We start from the raw sequence: 18,116 nt of genomic DNA, 5'->3' as shown, positions 1-18,116 counted from the left end.
AACTGCTTTTATTCTGCCGCCTTAAGTTGCAAGTTATGAAGGGTGGCCAGATCCTCCCCCTCTTACACTACCTCCTCGAGGTGGAGGAGGTCATGCTCAATATAAGTCATCGCTTTATCTTTTTCCTTGCGCAACCCGGCTATGGCTGAGAGGGTATATCCCCTAATGACCATTTTAAAAGCCTCCCAGAGGGTGGTGGGGGAATCGATTGTGCCTTTGTTGTCCTGGATGTAATGGTCAAGAGTTCGGCTGAGTGTAGTTTTGACTTTGGGGTTGTGGAGATTCCACAGGTTAAAGGACGTTACACAACCTTCCCTTTTGTCTCCATCTGTTAGATGGATCAACAAAGGGGAGTGATCAAAAATGCCCCTTTCCAGATGCCTAATTTATTGTATAGTTGTGTTTTGTTGTACAGGCATAAGGATATAGTCAATTCTGAAGAAGGTGTGATGCGATCCCTAGAAGAAAGTGTATTGTTGGAGACCAGGATGGCGCATCTGCCAGAGGTCTGTGACGCAAAGGCCTCGAGGAAATTTGAGAGCCAATTGCTCGCTGCACTGATATCTTGTGGTGGACATTAGTTATGTTCTGTTAAATGGACATTAGTTATGTTATGTTAAATGGAGTTTTGTAAAGCGCTCAGCTACTCAGACAGAGTGTCCCGGCGCTGACAGACCCAAAGAAAACAGCACAGAACAGGGACATAGGGGAATTATTGGCAGAACAGCCATGTCTTGAGTTCTTTTCTAAATGACAATAAGTTGTCCATCTTCCTTAACGACACTGGAAGCGCGTTCCAAGCCTTAGGCGCCAGATGTTTAAAGGAACGGCCTCCGATCCGGGCACGTCTAACGGCCGGAGTCATAGCTAACGCCCAAGAAGCTGAGTGCAAGGCTCTGGCGAGGTGGTGGAAGCCGATCCTGCTCCTCAGATATCGTGCGCCCTTGCCATGCAGTGCCTTGAAAGCGATTGTAAGAGTCTTAAAGATAATACGCTTTCGTATGGGCAACCAGTGAAGGGAAATGATGAGCCCCGTGGCATGGGATCTCCGGCCAAGACCGAAAATTGCCAGCGGCACAGAGTTCTGCACCACCTGCAGGCGGGACAGAAGGCAGTCCGAGAGGCCAAGGTAGAGCACATTCACATAATCCAGCCTGGACCCAACCAGAGCCTGGACAATCGTCCTCCTGTGAGGGATGGAAAGGAGAGGCAGGATTTTTTTCAACATTTTGAGCAAGCCAAAACATTGCCCGACCAGGCCCAGAATCTGAGGCTTAAAGGTGAGACCATTATCCATCTTTATTCCGAGGTTTTTTGCAGCCGCGTTGAGGGAAGGCAGGCAACTAGTCATTGCAGTAAATTTGTTTTACCCACGTGCCAGGTATTTTTTAACCATTTTTTCACCTCACCTCACTCACACTTTTGTAGACACACCCCCTCACATAGTTCACTTTCAAGTGCTCCTGCGTATTCGCGAGTCGTAGCACGCCGCATCCCGTAGAGGGGTGCGAAGGCCCCGATGATGAAGCATGACACCAAGGGGCCTGTTGGTGTGTGAGGGGCATTTATACAACACTGTGTGTTCCCCATCTTTTGGGATCACCACCACTCTGAGTGGATTCTACTTTGTTTATTCATGTTACTAGGGAGGCCGAATCCACTGACTCTCTCTCTCCCCCCTCTTGTTAAATTTGCATCTAGGAGTTGCGTCACGTTGTAAAGCCCTGTGCCATAAGGAGGCGTTCCTGCACAGGGGGGGGTGTTCCTGCGCAGGAACGCCTCCTAAAAGTGGCTGAGTGAAATCTATAAGATTTCACTCAGTCACTTTCAGGCCAATGCTGCGTCAAAACACTGCGCCTGCTTGAAGCAGGCGTAGGTCTTGATGCAGCATTGTGAAGATGGGGCACCCCCGAGCCTTGCTGGAGCTGCATCGCGCTTGCGACGCAACTCCAGCAATGCGCCACCTTTACGGCACAGATGCGTCACGCATCTGTGCCGTTTTTGCCCCATCAATCAATCAATCAAAGCATTTATATAGCGCACTACTCACCCGGAGGGTCTCAAGGCGCTGGGGGGAGGGGGTCCGCTACTGCTCGAACAGCCAGGTCTTGAGCTGCTTCCTGAAGGCGAGGTGGTCCTGGGTCAGGCGGAGGTGGGTCGGAAGGGAGTTCCAGGTCTTGGCGGCGAGGTAGGAGAAGGACCTTCCTCCTGTGGTGACTCTTCGGATGCGGGGGACGGCGGCGAGGGCGTGGCTGGTCGATCGAAGCTGGCGTTTGGGAGCGTAGAAGTTGAGGCGGCTGTTGAGGTAACCTGGGCCTTGGTTGTGTAGGGCTTTGTGTGCGTGGGTGAGGAGCCGGAAGGTGATTCTCTTCTTGACCGGGAGCCAGTGCAGGTCTCTCAGGTGTCCGGAGATGTGGCTGCGGCGTGGTATGTTCAGGATGAGTCAAGTTCAAGTTCAAGTTCGGGCATTTGTATAGCGCACTACTCACCCAGAGGGTCTCAAGGCGCTAGGGGAAGGGGTTCATTATTTGTCGAATAGCCAGGTTTTAAGTTCTTTTCTGAAGGAGATGTGGTTCTGAGTAAGGCGGAGGTGAGTGGGGAGTGTGTTCCAGGTCTTGGCAGCCAGGAAGGAGAAGGATCTGCCACCCATGGTGGATTTTCGGATGCGCGGGACTGCGGCGAGGGCTTGATTGGACGATCTCAGTTGGCGGGTGGGTTTGTAGAAGGACAGGCGGGTGTTGAGGCATTCGGGTCCTAGATTGTAGAGGGCCTTGTGTGCGTGGGTGAGAAGGCGGAAAGTAATTCTTTTGCTGACGGGAAGCCAGTGGAGGTCTTTTAGGTGTCCGGTGATGTGATCTTGGCGAGGGATGTCTAATATGAGTCTCGCAGACGCGTTTTGGATGCGCTGGAGTTTTTTCTGTAATTTTGCTGTGATTCCGGCGTATAGTGTGTTACCATAATCCAGTCGGCTCGTGACCAGTGCGTGGGTGACAGTCTTTCTTGTCTCGAGGGGGATCCAGCGGAAGATCTTTTTGAGAATGCGAAGTACGTTGAAGCAGGAGGACGAGACTGCGTTGACTTGTCTGGACATCGAGAGAGAGGAGTCTAGGATGAAGCCAAGGTTACGTGCATGGTCTGTGGGTGTGGGTGCTGTGCCCAGAGTGGAAGGCCACCAGGAGTTGTCACAAGCTGAGGGGGAGGATCCTAGGATGAGCACCTCCGTTTTGTCTGAGTTGAGTTTTAGGCGGCTATGTTTCATCCACTCGGCTACTTCCTTCATGCCTTCGTGAAGATTGGTTTTGGTGGTGTTGGGGTCTTTGGTGAGGGAAAGGATTAACTGGGTGTCGTCGGCGTAAGAGAAGATGTTGAGGTTGTGTTGACGCGCGATGGAGGCGAGAGGACTCATGTAGACGTTGAAGAGGGTGGGACTGAGTGAGGATCCTTGGGGTACACCGCAGATGACTTCGGTGGCCTCTGATCTAAAAGGGGGGAGGCGGACTCTTTGAGTTCTCCCAGCGAGGAATGAGATGATCCAGTCTAAGGCTTTTCCTTGTATGCCGATGTTGTTGAGGCGATGTATAAGGGTGCTGTGACAGACTGTGTCGAAGGCGGCTGATAGGTCGAGTAGGATGAGGGCCACTGTTTCTCCGTTGTCCAGGAGTGCTCGGATGTCGTCGGTCGCTGTAATGAGGGCGGTTTCGGTGCTATGTTTGGCTCGAAACCCGGATTGAGATGGATCAAGGGAGTTGTTGTATTCAAGGAAGGCGGCGAGCTGGCTGTTGACGGCTTTCTCGATGACTTTGGCCGGGAATGGGAGGAGGGATATTGGTCGGTAGTTTTTAAGTTCAGAGGGGTCTGCTGTGGGTTTTTTCAGAAGGGCTCTGAGTTCGGCGTGTTTCCAGCTTTCTGGAAAGGTGGCAGAGTTGAACGAGCAGTTGATGACGTCACGGAGATGGGGTGCGATGATGAAGTCAGCTTTGTTGAAGATGTGGTGGGGGCAGGGGTCGGTAGGTGAGCCAGAGTGGATTGAGTTCATGAGGCGAATGGTCTCTTCAGTGGTGATTGGGTTCCAGGCGCTGAGGTTGTTAGTTGGCGGAGTGGGATCTGAGGGGGGTGGGGAGGGTTGATCGCTGGGAGTATCCTCGAAGCTGTTGTGGATGTCGGCAATTTTGTTGTAGAAGAAGGAGGATAGCGCGTCGCAGAGGTCTTGGGAGGGGGTGATGTCGTTGGATGCTGCGGTGGGGTTGGTGAATTCTTTGACGATGTTGAAGAGTTCCTTGCTGTTATGGGTGTTGTTGTCGAGACGATCCTTGAATGCTGATTTCTTGGCGGATCGAATCAGTTGGTGGTGTTTGCGGGTGGCTGTCTTGAGGGAGGCCATGTTGTCGGAGGTTGGGTTTTTTCTCCATATCTTCTCCAGGGTGCGGCATAGCTTCTTGGATTTTTTAAGTTCGTCATTGAGAGTCGTGCTGAGGTGTTCTGGATCCGCTGGAGTTTCTTCTGGAGCTTGCTGGTGGTTCCGGCATAAAGGGAGTTGCCGTAGTACAGACGGCTGGTGATGAGGGCCTGGGTGACCGTCTTGGTCTCGGTGGGGATCCACCGGAAGATCTTACGTAGCATGCGCAGGATGTTGAAGCATGACGAGGAGACGGCGTTGACTTGTCTGGTCATGGAGAGGGAGAAGTCCAGGATGAATCCCAGGTTGCGTGCGTGGTCTGTTGGTTTGGGTGCGCTGCCTAGGTCGGGGGGCTACCAGGAGTCGTCCCAGGCGGAGGGTGTTGATCCCAGGATGAGGACTTCCGTCTTGTCCGAGTTCAGTTTCAGTCGGCTGTTCGACATCCATTTGGCTACGTCTGACATCCCTTCGTGGAGGTTGGCTCTGGCGGGGTCGTTGGTGAGGGAGAGGATCAGCTGGGTGTCGTCGGCGTAGGAGATGATGCTGAGGTTGTGCTGGCGTGCTATGGCTGCGAGGGGGCTCATGTAGACGTTGAAGAGTGTTGGGCTGAGCGAGGAGCCTTGAGGAACGCCGCAGATGACTTCGGTGGCCTCCGATCTGAACGGGGGAGGCGGACTCTCTGTGTCCTTCCGGCGAGAAAGGAGGTGATCCATTCCAGTGCCTTCTCCTGGATTCCGACGTTGCTGAGGCGCTGTACTAGGGTACGGTGGCAGACAGTGTCGAATGCCGCGGAGAGGTCCAGGAGGATGAGAGCCGCTGTTTCTCCGTTGTCGAGCAGGGCTCGGATGTCATCGGTAGCTGCAATCAGGGCGGTCTCGGTGCTGTGGTTGGCCCGGAAGCCAGACTGCGAGAGGTCGAGGGATCCGTTCGTCTCGAGGAAGGCGGCCAGCTGCTTGTTGACGGTCTTCTCGATGACTTTAGCCGGAAACGGGAGCAGCGAGATGGGGAGGTAGTTCTTGAGGTCGGTGGGGTCGGCTGATGGTTCCTTGAGTAGAGCGCTGAGTTCGGCGTGCTTCCAGCTCTCCGGGAAGGTCGCGGTGTCGAAGGAGGTGTTGATGATGTCCCGCAGGTGGGGTGCGATGACAGCGTCGGCCTTGTTGAAGACGTGGTGAGGGCAGGGGTCTGTCGGAGAACCGGAGTGGATGGAGTTCATCGTGTGGACGGTGTCCTCGGTGCTGATCGGTGTCCAGGCGTGGAGGGTGGCTGTGGGGGGCGGTGGTTCGGTCGTGGCGTGCGTCGGTTGAGTGCTGAAGCTGTTGTGTATGTCCGTGATCTTGTTGTGGAAGTAGGAGGCGAGGGAGTTGCAGAGGTCTTGCGAAGGGGTGATGTCGTTATTTCCGGCGTTGGGGTTGGAGAGCTCTTTCACGATGTTGAAGAGTTCCTTGCTGTTGTGTGCGTTGTTGTCAAGTCGTTCCTTGAATGCGGTTCTCTTGGTGGCCCCATGGTGCGCCGCATTGTAAATGCGGCGCACCATGGGTGGCGGAGCTGTGGCGCACTGTGGCGCATATTAACTGGCGCATCCCTGGGGATGCGCCAGTTAACATAAATCTGCACCCTTGTTCTTATCACAGGTGAAAAGGACCTGGGTGTAATCTACATAAGAGATGATCTGGGGACCGCAAGACTCAGCCACCGCTGCCAGAGGGGCCATATAGGTATTAAACAGAGTGGAGCTCAGAATGGAACCCTGAGGAACCCCCACCTCCAAAGGAGGCACCACGGCTGAGTACGGAGGGGCCCAGACCGTCCGTCGGCGGTCCGAAAGGAAGGACTTAAACCATCTGAACACCGTCCCATCCACCCCAATCTCCGAGAGTCTTGCTAGGAGACGGCTGTGGGGGACGGTGTCAAACACCGCCGAGAGATCCAACATCACCAGTAATACCTTTCCCCCACCATCAAGGACCTCCCTGACTGCCTCCGAGACCTCCAGCAATGCTGTTTCGGTGCTCATATTAGCCCTGAATCCAGACTGAGTTTGATGGAGGGCACCATGAGTCTCGACAAAGTCCGACAAGACAATTTGTACATACTTTTCCGCGACCTTGGCTAGGACGGGGAGCAGAGAGATGGGCCAATAATTAGCATGGCTCTTAGGGTCCAGGGACTTTTTTTTAGTAGCGGTAGAACCAGTGCCTGTTTCCACGCTGACGGCACCACCCCCACCTGTAGAGAACAATCCAACATAGGATTAATAATGGGGTTCAAGTCCTGGGCCATCTTAGCTAAAAACTTGGTGGGACAAGGGTCCAGCGGAGAACCAGATTTCATTTTGGACAAGAAATCCAGCGAAGTCCTAAGATCAATGGAGGGAAACTCAGACAGTATGGGTCTATCCACTCCAGTCGGGAAAAAGGGTGGAGCAGCGTTGTTGGTCTCCCCTAGTGAAACCAGCAGAAACGAGGATTGGATACTGCGGATTTTCTTAGCGAAGAAGCCTGCTAATTCGAGGACCCATGGCTCAGAGAAAGAGCACTTGGTTGTCATTGAGGCCGGGGAAGTAAATTCCTTCACAATAGTGAAGATTACTTTGCTAGTGTTGTCAGCCTCATCAATGCTCCTGGCGAAGTAAGCCTTCTTTTCCAGGTAGATTTCCTTGTGATAGGCCTTGACGCACTGTCTATAAGCTACTTTGAGCGTCTCATCGTAACTCGAATGCCATACCCTTTCGGCCTTCTTGCAATGCCTCCGACTGGTGTTCAGTGCTGGCGTAAACCACGGCGCCGAAGCCCGCGACGAGTTCTTATACACCGACTGAGATGGTGTTAGTTCATCGAGACATTGCACCAGCCAAGTTTGAAAATGTTCTATATCATCCTCCAGGCTGCCCCTGAGCTCACACGGATGATCAGTTAAATATTGCGTAACCATCTCCACCGAGATTTGACGCAGAGCACGCTGAGGTTGAGGTTGACGCCCAGACCCCTAGGAGTAGACCTGGATTTACCCATGATATCAAAGCTCACCAGCATGTGGTCTGACCACAGCACTGGTTTAGGCACTGCTGTTACAATAGGGACAGTGGAGAATATTTCGTCGAGGGTATGGCCCTTGTTATCGGTAGGGGCCACAATATAGGGCAATAAGCCCAGAGAATTGGTGGTGTCAAGCAACTTCACGGTATCAGCTGCATCTGCCTGATCCAAATGAATGTTGAAGTCGCCCAACAGTAGGCAGTGTTTAAACTTCACACACAGAGATGAGATTGCAGTGTACAGATCATCATGAAAGGCCCCGATGGGCCCTTGCGGCCTATAGACGAGCAGTCCCGCACAGGATTGGTATGGTGAGAGGGTCAGGCAAAAGCCCAACACCTCTGTCAGCTCCCCGGTCTTTCCTAAGCATGTAATAATTCGGAGGAAGGGCGGTAGCAACGTCCGGGCCCGATAGCTCACCCAGCCAAGTCTCTGTCAAGAAAAGGCAGGCAGGTTGACAGTCTGATAAAAAGTTAAAAAGGTCCAGAGCAAGTTTGCTCACAGAGCGCATATTCAGCAGCGCGCATGAGAAATTGCTGCTGGAGGTTCTCTTACCACTCTCCCTTGCGCCCTGGACGGCCTGTTCCAAGGGGGCATTAGTAATTCCTCCCTTGTTCACGAACCACCCACATCTAGGGCAATTAAAGTTACTGTTGGAACAGTGGAAACTGCCTAGACTATTGTCATGACAATTCCCTTTTAAACTTAAAAGGTGTGCTGAGGAGTACCTAAGAATATTACCCGAGGAAACCACCGAAGGAGCATCAGCCCGTCCGCCGCCGTTCACCTCCGGGACGCTGACGGGCGCAGACGGGCTTTCCTTTGGCACGAAGGCATCCCCGTCTGCATTTATAGTGCCCGCCCTCGGGAAGCAGCAAGCCTAGTCCACTGACTGGCGAGCCTGACCTTTCCAAGATGTCCGCCCCACTAGTCCACAGCCTCCCCGTCCCACAATACCCCTCAGCTCGTAGTCGGTTGAGAGGGGCAGCGGTGATTAGTCAAGTATGCCCGATACAACTGCGTTGAAGTCCCCAACCAGTACAAGTTGCCCTTCTGGAAGGGTGAGTGCGAAGACTTCCAGGTCCTTGTAGGACTGGGTCTGGAGACCTGGTGGAAAATAGATTGCGCCTCACCCATTACCCCGAGACTGCTGCATAACGCCCCAGTGGGTCGGTCCAGGTATGCTTTATGCTGAGCGGAAAGGTGTGCTTAAGTAGGATGCCCATCCCTCGTGGGCCAGTGGTGAAGCCGGCGTGTGCCACCATTCTGTATCCTCATCTATTTAACATCTTACAGGTGTTACCAATTCGGTGTGTCTCTTGGAGTAAAGTAACATCTGGAGTTTGACGTTTTATGTATTGGAGCACAATACTTCATTTCACCTTGTCCCCCAACCTGTTAACGTTCGAACATAGTATATTTAGACTCTTATCCCACTGCGCATTCATTTTTACAAACAGGATTCCTGCCGTATTTTCTGATCATGCAACACCGCCAAAGTAGAGAAGTTTTTTTTGTGGGTGACAAGGAATTTTCCCGCTCCCCTAGCATCTGTGCAGTGTCATGTGTCTCGTCACCTAATCTAGCATAAATTTCTGTAATGAGCTGAAACAAATATTCCTTTGAGGCTAAGTGGTGATTCTGAAGCTTGCCTAGTCTAGCAACCAAGAAAAAAGAAACAAACAATCCCCACCACAGCACCCTACCACTCTGCAACCCAGCCTTGTAGGTTTGGAACTACCCACATCCCCAATAGCAGGGTGCCTGCCGCCCTAATAACTAACTTCCTAATGAGGTTGCATGGCACTACCCCCCAAGTGTGCTCACCCCCGGGCCTGCAACTCCACCCTAGCATCTGCGAAGACTCCGGAGGCCCTTGAGGGCATTGTCCGTTCATGTATGTCCTGGACTTTTGTATCAGCATGCCAGGGTTCCAATCCCCATCAACAAAGGAAGATCTATACCTTAGAGTCGCCAACAGGCACATAGCAGTTTGCTCGTCAAAGTCATTCCCTCACTCCCTGGGCTGTATTGTGTCCCGTAAGGAACATGCAGACCAGGAACTTCTGGACCTGGATGGGGATCCTGTTCTGTCTAAGCGGTGGTCCGAGGTCACAGGAGAATGTTGTCTGTGATTCTGCCAGTTGGACTCCTCTCGCTGCTGGTGTGTTTGGGAAGGACCCCCGTACAGCCAGTGTTGTACCTCTACCAGGGTGGTGAAGAACCAGGATTTGTCGCCGTCCACGATCTTGAGTTTGGCCTGGAAGAACATCATGTAATTGAGTCCCCGATCACTGAGGGCATGTTTCACTCCTTTAAATGAGCGTCTTTCTCGTTCGACCTTCAGAGTGAAGTCTGGGTAGAACCTTATCATTGCGTTCTCATAGTGGAGGTCGGCGTGGGTTCTGGCCAACTGCAGCATTGCGTTGCAGTCCTAAAAGATCAGGATCCGGGCAATAATGGTCCGGGGAGGGGCCCTTGGTTTCATCTTAGGGATCGGAGCTCTGTGCACCCTCTCCACCGTGAATAGCAGGGACAATCTCTTAGGCTTGAGATGGTTCAGCACGAGGTCTTCAATGAAGAGGTCCATGCTCGGGCCTTCTGCCCCTTCCGGTGCCCCAACCACCCGTAAGTTGTTTCGATGGGCCCTTCATTCTTGGTCATCCAGCTGTAGGGGCAGTAGCTTATGTTGGTGCTTCATCCTTTGCACTCGTTCTTCCATTGTACGCGCCTCTGTCTGTAACTCTCCAATATGTTTTTAGGTCACAGTGACTCGTTAAGATGTTTTCCACATGTCGGTCCTCATGAGGTTCATCTTGATTGTAATTTTATCAATTTTTGTTTCCAGATTCGTCCCAACTGCTCGAATCGCAGCCATGATTGCACCCTCGGATGGCTCTTCTCCGGTCGCGTGTTCACCCTGCGCCCCTTCTTCAGCATGCAGCTGTTACAGGACAGCATACTTGTCCATTTTTTTGGCCTGGACGGCAGCGGTGCTCCCCTTTGGTTTTGCCATAGGAAGGTGTGTCCCTAGTGTGTACGGTTCCCAGCCATACAGCTCAGCTACAGGCACCTGGCTCCCAGCACTAGATGCGTTCCACAGTGAACAATGGCAGTCCGCAGGTCTGCGCGCCCAGACAGACAAGATGAGGAACCCCGAGGAAATATGCCCTCCGGTCTTTGTTTTAGCTGTTTACACACCCTGGGTTCTTATATCGCAAATATTCACCTAGTGAAGAAAGAAATGTATTGAAGGCCATCAGCCCCGGAAGGCCCAGGTTCCCTGAAGCCCCTTCCGTCTGCTGCAGCTGTCCGAGCGTGCAAAATGCCACCTCCCAGGCCAGGATTCACTGCCTCTCCATCAGTTCCAGCGTAGCATGCAGATCATGCGCTGGCTCACCTTGTCGACTATTAAGCGAGCACCCCAAGTTTTACGTTTCAGCCTGGCTCCCGGTACCTGACACATTCCCCCACGGGTAAAGGTAACCCAGCGCTCAGCACTCACAAACAGGCAAGTCGGGACTTCAGCTGAGTGCTCCTCCAATGCTGAAATCCTGTCATATGACCTGACCTATGGAACCTACTAGACACCTTCTCTCCAGACGTCGCCTTCCTTACGGAAACATGGATGAATGCCTCCTCCGCACCAGACATTACCATTGCCATCCCTGAAGACTACAAAATCACCCGCAAAGACCGTACCAGCCACACAGGAGGAGGAATCGCTATCGTCCATAAGAAATCAATCCGCATCTCAACCAGCTCTGACGCCAACCTCGCCAACTCTGAACACCTTCACTTCCAGATCCACATCGACCCCAAGACCACACTCAGAGGCACCCTCCTCTACAGACCACCAGGACCCCGCGCAAAATTCAGTGAAGACATCGCGGACTTCGTCACTCCACACGCGCTCCCCTCCAAAGACTACATCCTTCTGGGAGACCTCAACTTTCACCTTGAAAAGATCAACGACCGCAACACCACCACCCTCTTGGACAACCTCGCCAACCTAGGACTTAAACAACTAGTCACTTCCCCCACCCACATCGCAGGTCACACACTAGACCCCATCTTCACATCCAGCAATCATGTCTCCTTCAGCCACACTACGGTTCTCCTATGGACCGACCACAGCTGCGTTCACTTCACCTACAACAAGCCGAAACCCATCAACCACTCTCAACCTATCCTGCAAAGAAACTGGAAGAAAATAACCACGGACCAATTCTCCGCATCGCTCCTTCGAAACTCCCCAGCCCTCTCTTCTAACGCCAACGAAGCCGCCGCCAACCTCACCCTATGGTTATCCAACACCGCCAACACCTTAGCTCCACTGAAAAAACGTCAAAGCAAACCTGGCAGCAAGAAGGCCTCATGGTTCAACGACGATCTCAAGAAGTCCAAGAAACTCTGCCGCTCCCTCGAAAAGGCCTGGAAAAAAGACCCAACCACCAGCACCAAGGACGCCTTCAAAAGCGCCACCCGCACTCACCACCAACTAATCCGAAAAGCCAAGAAAACAGCATTCAAGGATCGACTTGACAACAACGCCCACAACAGCAAGGAACTTTTCAACATCGTCAAGGAATTTTCCAATCCCTCAGCCAACTCCAACGACATCACCCCCTCTCAAACCCTCTGCGACTCCCTAGCCTCTTTTTTCCACAACAAGATTGCAGACATCCACAACAGCTTTGACAACCTACCCGGAAACCAACCCACCCTACCATCTGCCGACCCTCTTCCCCCCGCGAACACCCTTAACGCTTGGAACCCAATCTCCACTGAGGACACCATCCGCCTGATGAACTCCATCCACTCAGGATCCCCCACAGACCCATGCCCTCACCACATCTTCAACAAAGCAGACTCCGTCATAGCACCGCACCTCCGAGACGTCATCAACTGCTCCTTCAACTCCGCTACCTTCCCTGAAGACTGGAAACACGCTGAACTCACCGCCCTTCTGAAAAAACCAACAGCGGACCCCACCGAACTCGAAAATTACCGCCCCATCTCGCTTCTTCCATTCCCGGCCAAAGTCATCGAGAAAGCCGTCAACAACCAGCTCGCCGCCTTCCTCGAAACCAACAAATCCCTCGACCCCTCACAATCTGGCTTCCGAGCAAAACACAGCACTGAGACCGCCCTCATCGCAGCAACAGACGACATTCGAACTCTACTGGACAATGGAGACACAGTCGCCCTCATCCTCCTCGACCTCTCGGCAGCATTCGATACAGTCTGCCACAGCACCCTTCTACAACGCCTCAATAACATCGGAATTCAAGGAAAAGCACTTGAATGGATCACCTCGTTCCTCACCGGAAGAACCCAGAGAGTCCGCCTTCCTCCATTCAAGTCCGAGGCCTCTGAAGTCATTTGCGGCGTACCCCAAGGATCCTCACTCAGTCCCACCCTCTTCAACGTATACATGAGCCCCCTCGCGGCCATCGCACGCCAACACAACCTCAACATCATCTCTTACGCGGACGACACCCAACTGATCCTTTCTCTCACCAAGGACCCCAGCACCGCCAAAACTAACCTACACGAAGGAATGAAAGAAGTTGATGAAACAAAGCCGTCTGAAACTGAACTCAGACAAAACAGAAGTCCTCATCTTAGGTACATCCCCCTCTGCATGGGACGACTCTTGGTGGCCGGAAGCCCTTGGAAAAGCACCCATCCCGACAGACCACGCACGGAACCTTGGCGTCATCCTGGACTCCTCACTCTCAATGAACAGACAAGTCAGCGCCGTATCCTCTTCCTGCTTCAACATTCTTCGCATGCTCAGAAAAACATTTCGCTGGATCCCCTCCGAAACAAGGAAAACAGTCACCCACGCTCTGGTCACGAGCCGACTGGACTACGGAAACACCCTCTACGCAGGCACCACCGCTAAACTCCAGAAGAAACTCCAACGAATCCAAAACGCCTCAGCCAGGCTCATATTAGACATCCCACGCAACGAACACATCTCTGGTCACCTTAAAGACCTCCACTGGCTACCCGTCAATAAGAGGATCACTTTCCGTCTGCTTACCCACGCACACAAATCACTCTACGACATCGGACCAGATTGCCTCAACTCTCGACTGTCCTTCTACACCCCCTCCCGCCAACTACGTTCTTCCGGCCAAGCCCTCGCCACGGTACCTCGCATTAACAAGACCACCATGGGAGGCAGATCCTTTTCATACCTGGCTGCTAAGACATGGAACTCACTCCCCGCTTACCTTCGCCTCACCCAGAACCACCTAGCGTTCAGAAAGCAGCTTAAAACGTGGATATTTGACAAATAATCCTCCTCCCCTCCCAAGCGCCTTGAAACCCTCTGGGTATGTAGTGCGCTATACAAATTTTTATGACTTTATGACTTGACTTGTCACAAGTGCCATGTGGAGTTCTACTCCAAGCATATCCCCACAATGGGATGACAACATGGTTGAGGCATCCAGCCCTGACAGTTTAAAATCCCAGGAGGGCAGCCTTTGTTTGAGGGGATCGCCAGAAAATGCTGCTACCCAGGCCTCCCCACCTCAGCAGCTCCAACGCAGTTCACTGGCTGTGTACCAGATTGGCCCGTTATTCAGGCAGCGACCTCCCCAGGCTCCAGGCAGCACATTGTTGTAAGTCCCTGGCTAATTTTGCTCACTTGGGGTGGAAGCACAGGTCACCATCGGGTGCCTTCTCGTCCACCAGTGTAGCAGACCTCAATTTTCCCGGTCCCAGGCAGCATGAACTTAGTGTGGGCACTGTTGAGGCTCGACTCTGCCCCATGGTGCTCCCACTCACGGCTCCGATCGGAGAGCAAATCCCTCTCCGTAACTCCGGCTTCACCACCTTATCCGGGGAGAGAGTCACACCCCAGCTGCGGGAGATTGTCACGGGGGCACCGCATGTAGTTTCCGTCCTCCAGTCGCCAAATAATGTGTAGATATTAGGGGTTTTGTACGGGGCCGGCGGAGCTCACAAACTATTCCACCATCTTGGCTGCTGCCAATCAACGCCCTCCATAATTGATGTTTTTAAGACCTGAAAGTCCATCGGGTAGGAAATTTGTCTAACCTGCTTGTTGATAACCCTTTTCCAGCCTGTGTATGGAATAGAGTCTGCAGTTAGTGATGTTTCGTTAATATGTAGCATTCTTATGGCTTTTACAATTTGACGGTTCCATGGATTCCCGGAGCTGGCAAGAGTTTCATTTAACCGGGCTTTAAGTATGTTATCTGCGGCTTTTAATGCCCTTATATAGTACTTCATGGTGTCAGCCTCACAGAAAATCGATTGTCTTTGAAGGCCCAGCTCCAGTCATAGTCTTGTCTTGTGGATGTAGTTCGGAAGACTGAAGATTTTTTTATTAATGATAACCTGAATGTGGTCGAGACTGGCAGAGCATGCACCAGGAAAGGCCTGGCGCCCGTAACTTAAGGCAGGAAGAATGGTAGCTTCAGTCACTTTCAGAATGGGTTTGGTAAAAGGACTACTCAGGGACTGGTTAAGTTGAGTCAGGCTGTATGTTGTTGCTCCAGCTCTCTTTTTCAAAGCAGCCAAGTGGGCTTATGGTCTGGAAGACTCTCTAAACCAGACCCCCGGGTAATTGTATTTTGATATTGTTTTAATCTTTGCAGGCCCAATGTTTCACGTTTAACTTTTCTTTTTCTTACAACAACCAAAAATCAAGACCTTGGTCTTATCCTGGTTAATTTTAAAAGCATTAGCTGTGTTGTATTTGTGGAGCGTGCACAAGGCTCTTTGGAGGCCAGACTTTGCATGGTCCATTATAACAATATCATCAGCAAATTGCAGAATGTGCAAGTTCTTTTTTTGGATGGCCCAGTTTTGGTGGAAGGAGACTCCTTTTCTCCAGGAATCTCCCCAGGTCAGCGGTGTAGAGGTGGAACAAGAGTGGAGAAAGAACACAACCTTGTTTTAGGCCGTCCAATGTTGGAATTTTTGCAGAGACTGTCGGTGGGCCAGTTCTGACTCATACCCTATATGTTCTTATGCAGGGAGATAAGGGCTCTGAGAAGCCTCTGTGGAATCCCCCACGTATACAATTTCCTCCATAAAATGTTATAGGACACATAACCGAAGGCGGCGCTGTAGTCTATGAAGCAGCAATAGAGGGGGAGTTGATTTTTTTTGCACTTCTTGTTGGCTCAGAATGGATAGGGCAGTGATGTTGTAAATTGTGGAGGCAGAAGATCTGAACCCAGTTTGAAAGTATGGTAAAATGTTATTTTCCGCTACCCATTTTTCTAGCGACCTGAGAAGACACCGAGCATAAACCTTATCCTCAAGTGCAATGAGTCAGTAATGAAAATTGGGCATAAGATTGAGCCTTTCCATGAGTCTGGTATCCGATAGGTAGTAAACGCACAGTTGTATAAGGGAACTAATAACTTAGCCCAATCTTCCAGCACACATTTGAATACAGCAGATTGAAGGCCGTTGGGCCCTTAAGCGCCATCCTTTTTTAATGGATTTCAGAAACTTCCAGACCTGGACAGAGGTAGTCAGGTCATGGGTTTCCATCCGCGTAGTGTGGGCAGGATCTCTGTTTTTGACCTCAACCAGGTCCAGGGTGTCACAACAGTATTGATGAGTCACATGCTGAGACCAGACTTCTTCACAAACTGCGTTGCCCCTGCTCTTGTTTGAGGAACGCATTTTGTTTATTTGGTTCCAAAAGTGGGTCAGGTTTTTTTCCTTTAACAGGGCAAATATTTTTATCCAGTCATTCTGTTCTTTTTGTTTCTTAGCCTCCCATGTTGATTTTTTGTAGGTTTTACGTAGTAAGGCCATATTAATAAAAGAGAGCTCTGTACGTTTCCATTTACGCAGGCGCACAGCCCTCCTTAGTGCTCTTCTTTGGGTGACTAAGACTGGATTGAAAATCTGCTGCGGGAGAGGCCTGGGGAGTCTGTGATGAACCACAGGGCCTAATAAAAGGTCTCGTAATTTAGCAATGGCATTGTCCCACCAATGATGATAGTCTGTGGGAGGGTAGTGAGTGAAATTTGTAGTTATTTCTATGAGCCAAGTGGCCACCATATTGGCACCTAAAGAGTCCAATTTGATTTGTCTGACTAGAGTGTGGAGTTTGGTCTGCGTTGAATTCCCCACTTCAAGTTCTTCAGCAGCAACAGGAACTTGCAGGTCCATTGTTACGGTAATAGGGTAATGGCTGCTCTCTGTTGGAGTGGGAATCTCCATTTTAACTAACTTACTTGCCAAAGTTGGGATAAGAAAATATAATCAATGGTCGAGAGATTTTTAAATGTTGGAGATAGACAGGTACTGGGATCCTGTTCCAATGGGATATGCTTCGCAGAGCGTAAAACATAATTGGTTAAAAAAGTGATCATGGCTTCTTGCTCTAATGTTTTGGAGTCTAAATGAGCATTGGATCCCAGATATATGATGCTAAAATCGCCTAATAACAGAACTTCAGCAGAAGCGAACTCAAGTAAAAGCTCTTCCAGATATTTAAGCAGAAGAGCTGTTGCTCATGACTTTGATATTTTAGCTATGTTGTGGTAACAGTTGATTAAAAGCAAAGGGAAGGCCCTGGTTGGAGTTGAATGCCTGGTGATTAATACAAGTTGCCCTGCCGTAGAGTTGTGATAGAGGGGGGTAGCAGCGATCTTGCACCTATGTTTAATAAAAATGGAGAGGCCCCATAAGGTCTACTATAGGAATTAGGCTGGGATGCTGGTTGAAAGAGTTCATAGTAGCCATGGAGAGCCAATAGAAACGGAGAGCAGGTCTCTTAAAAACAGATAATATCACTTTTGCTCTGATAGTCCACTGCTGCATTCCAAGAGGACATTGTCAGTTTAGGCTCTGTCCACATGCTTTGTAAAATCATGCGATGTAATTGTTTGCATTATAATGTCATATATTTGCTCATCCTCTCTATCCTGAAGATCAATGATCTGAGGGCATCATACAAGCTTAGAGGCACTAGTTTTAGAGCAACCTCTATGAGAGAGGACCTATAACAGGCCCTCAGAGATTATGAGGTAGAAAACCTCTGTAACTACCCCATAATAGGATGAGAAGGTGGTCATAGACCAAATTGCTGAGGGAGAGTACTCTAATGATCCTGAATCACAGAACTTCTCCAAACCCCCCAACACCAGAGGAAAATGACTGAAGTCACTCTGGAATCCCCTCCACTTGTAGAGTGGCAGGAAAAGTTCATGTCCAGCTTAATAAACTCTCCTCGGGATGATAAAGTTAGAATTAGAAGAATGGTGCTAACTCTTGAGATAAACAAGAGCTAAGATGGACTAGTCCCCAAGGATGGTGGCAGCAACAAAGGTAAAGAGGAGACTGTTGACCGTAAGATGTCCAAAGGATTGTTCCAAAGTTTAGTGATGGAGATGACATAACCAAATGGTTAAAGCTTTTGAGTGAGCTTGTGGTATTAGGAAAGGTGGTCTCCAACACCGGGGCTCTCTAATTTTGGGGTTATTCTAAGTGAAGGGCCGTGATAGAATTCTGACCCTTAATGAAAGTGTGGCTGAGTCCCATTCACACATTGAGGGGACGCTGATTGAGGGGTTTGTTCTCACCACAGAGTATTACAGAGTAACATTCAGGGAGACCCGAAAGATGCAGGACGAAACATGGGTGGACTTTGTTGACTCCTCAGTTACGGCACTGCA

General features: G+C 50.9%; 1 protein-coding gene across 1 annotated transcript in view; it reads right to left on the bottom strand.

Moving 5' to 3' along the window:
• LOC144751987 (vomeronasal type-2 receptor 116-like) overlaps window positions 1-18,116 on the bottom strand; it is a 91,577-nt gene that overhangs the window by 31,682 nt on the left and 41,779 nt on the right. The gene's annotated exons all lie outside the window — the stretch shown is intronic.

This window comes from Lissotriton helveticus, chromosome 4_2, assembly GCF_964261635.1.
Source record: "Lissotriton helveticus chromosome 4_2, aLisHel1.1, whole genome shotgun sequence".
NCBI lineage: Eukaryota > Metazoa > Chordata > Amphibia > Caudata > Salamandridae > Lissotriton > Lissotriton helveticus.
The sequence above is the reverse complement of the archived record's forward strand: the minus strand, read 5'-3'. Positions and strand labels throughout refer to the sequence as shown.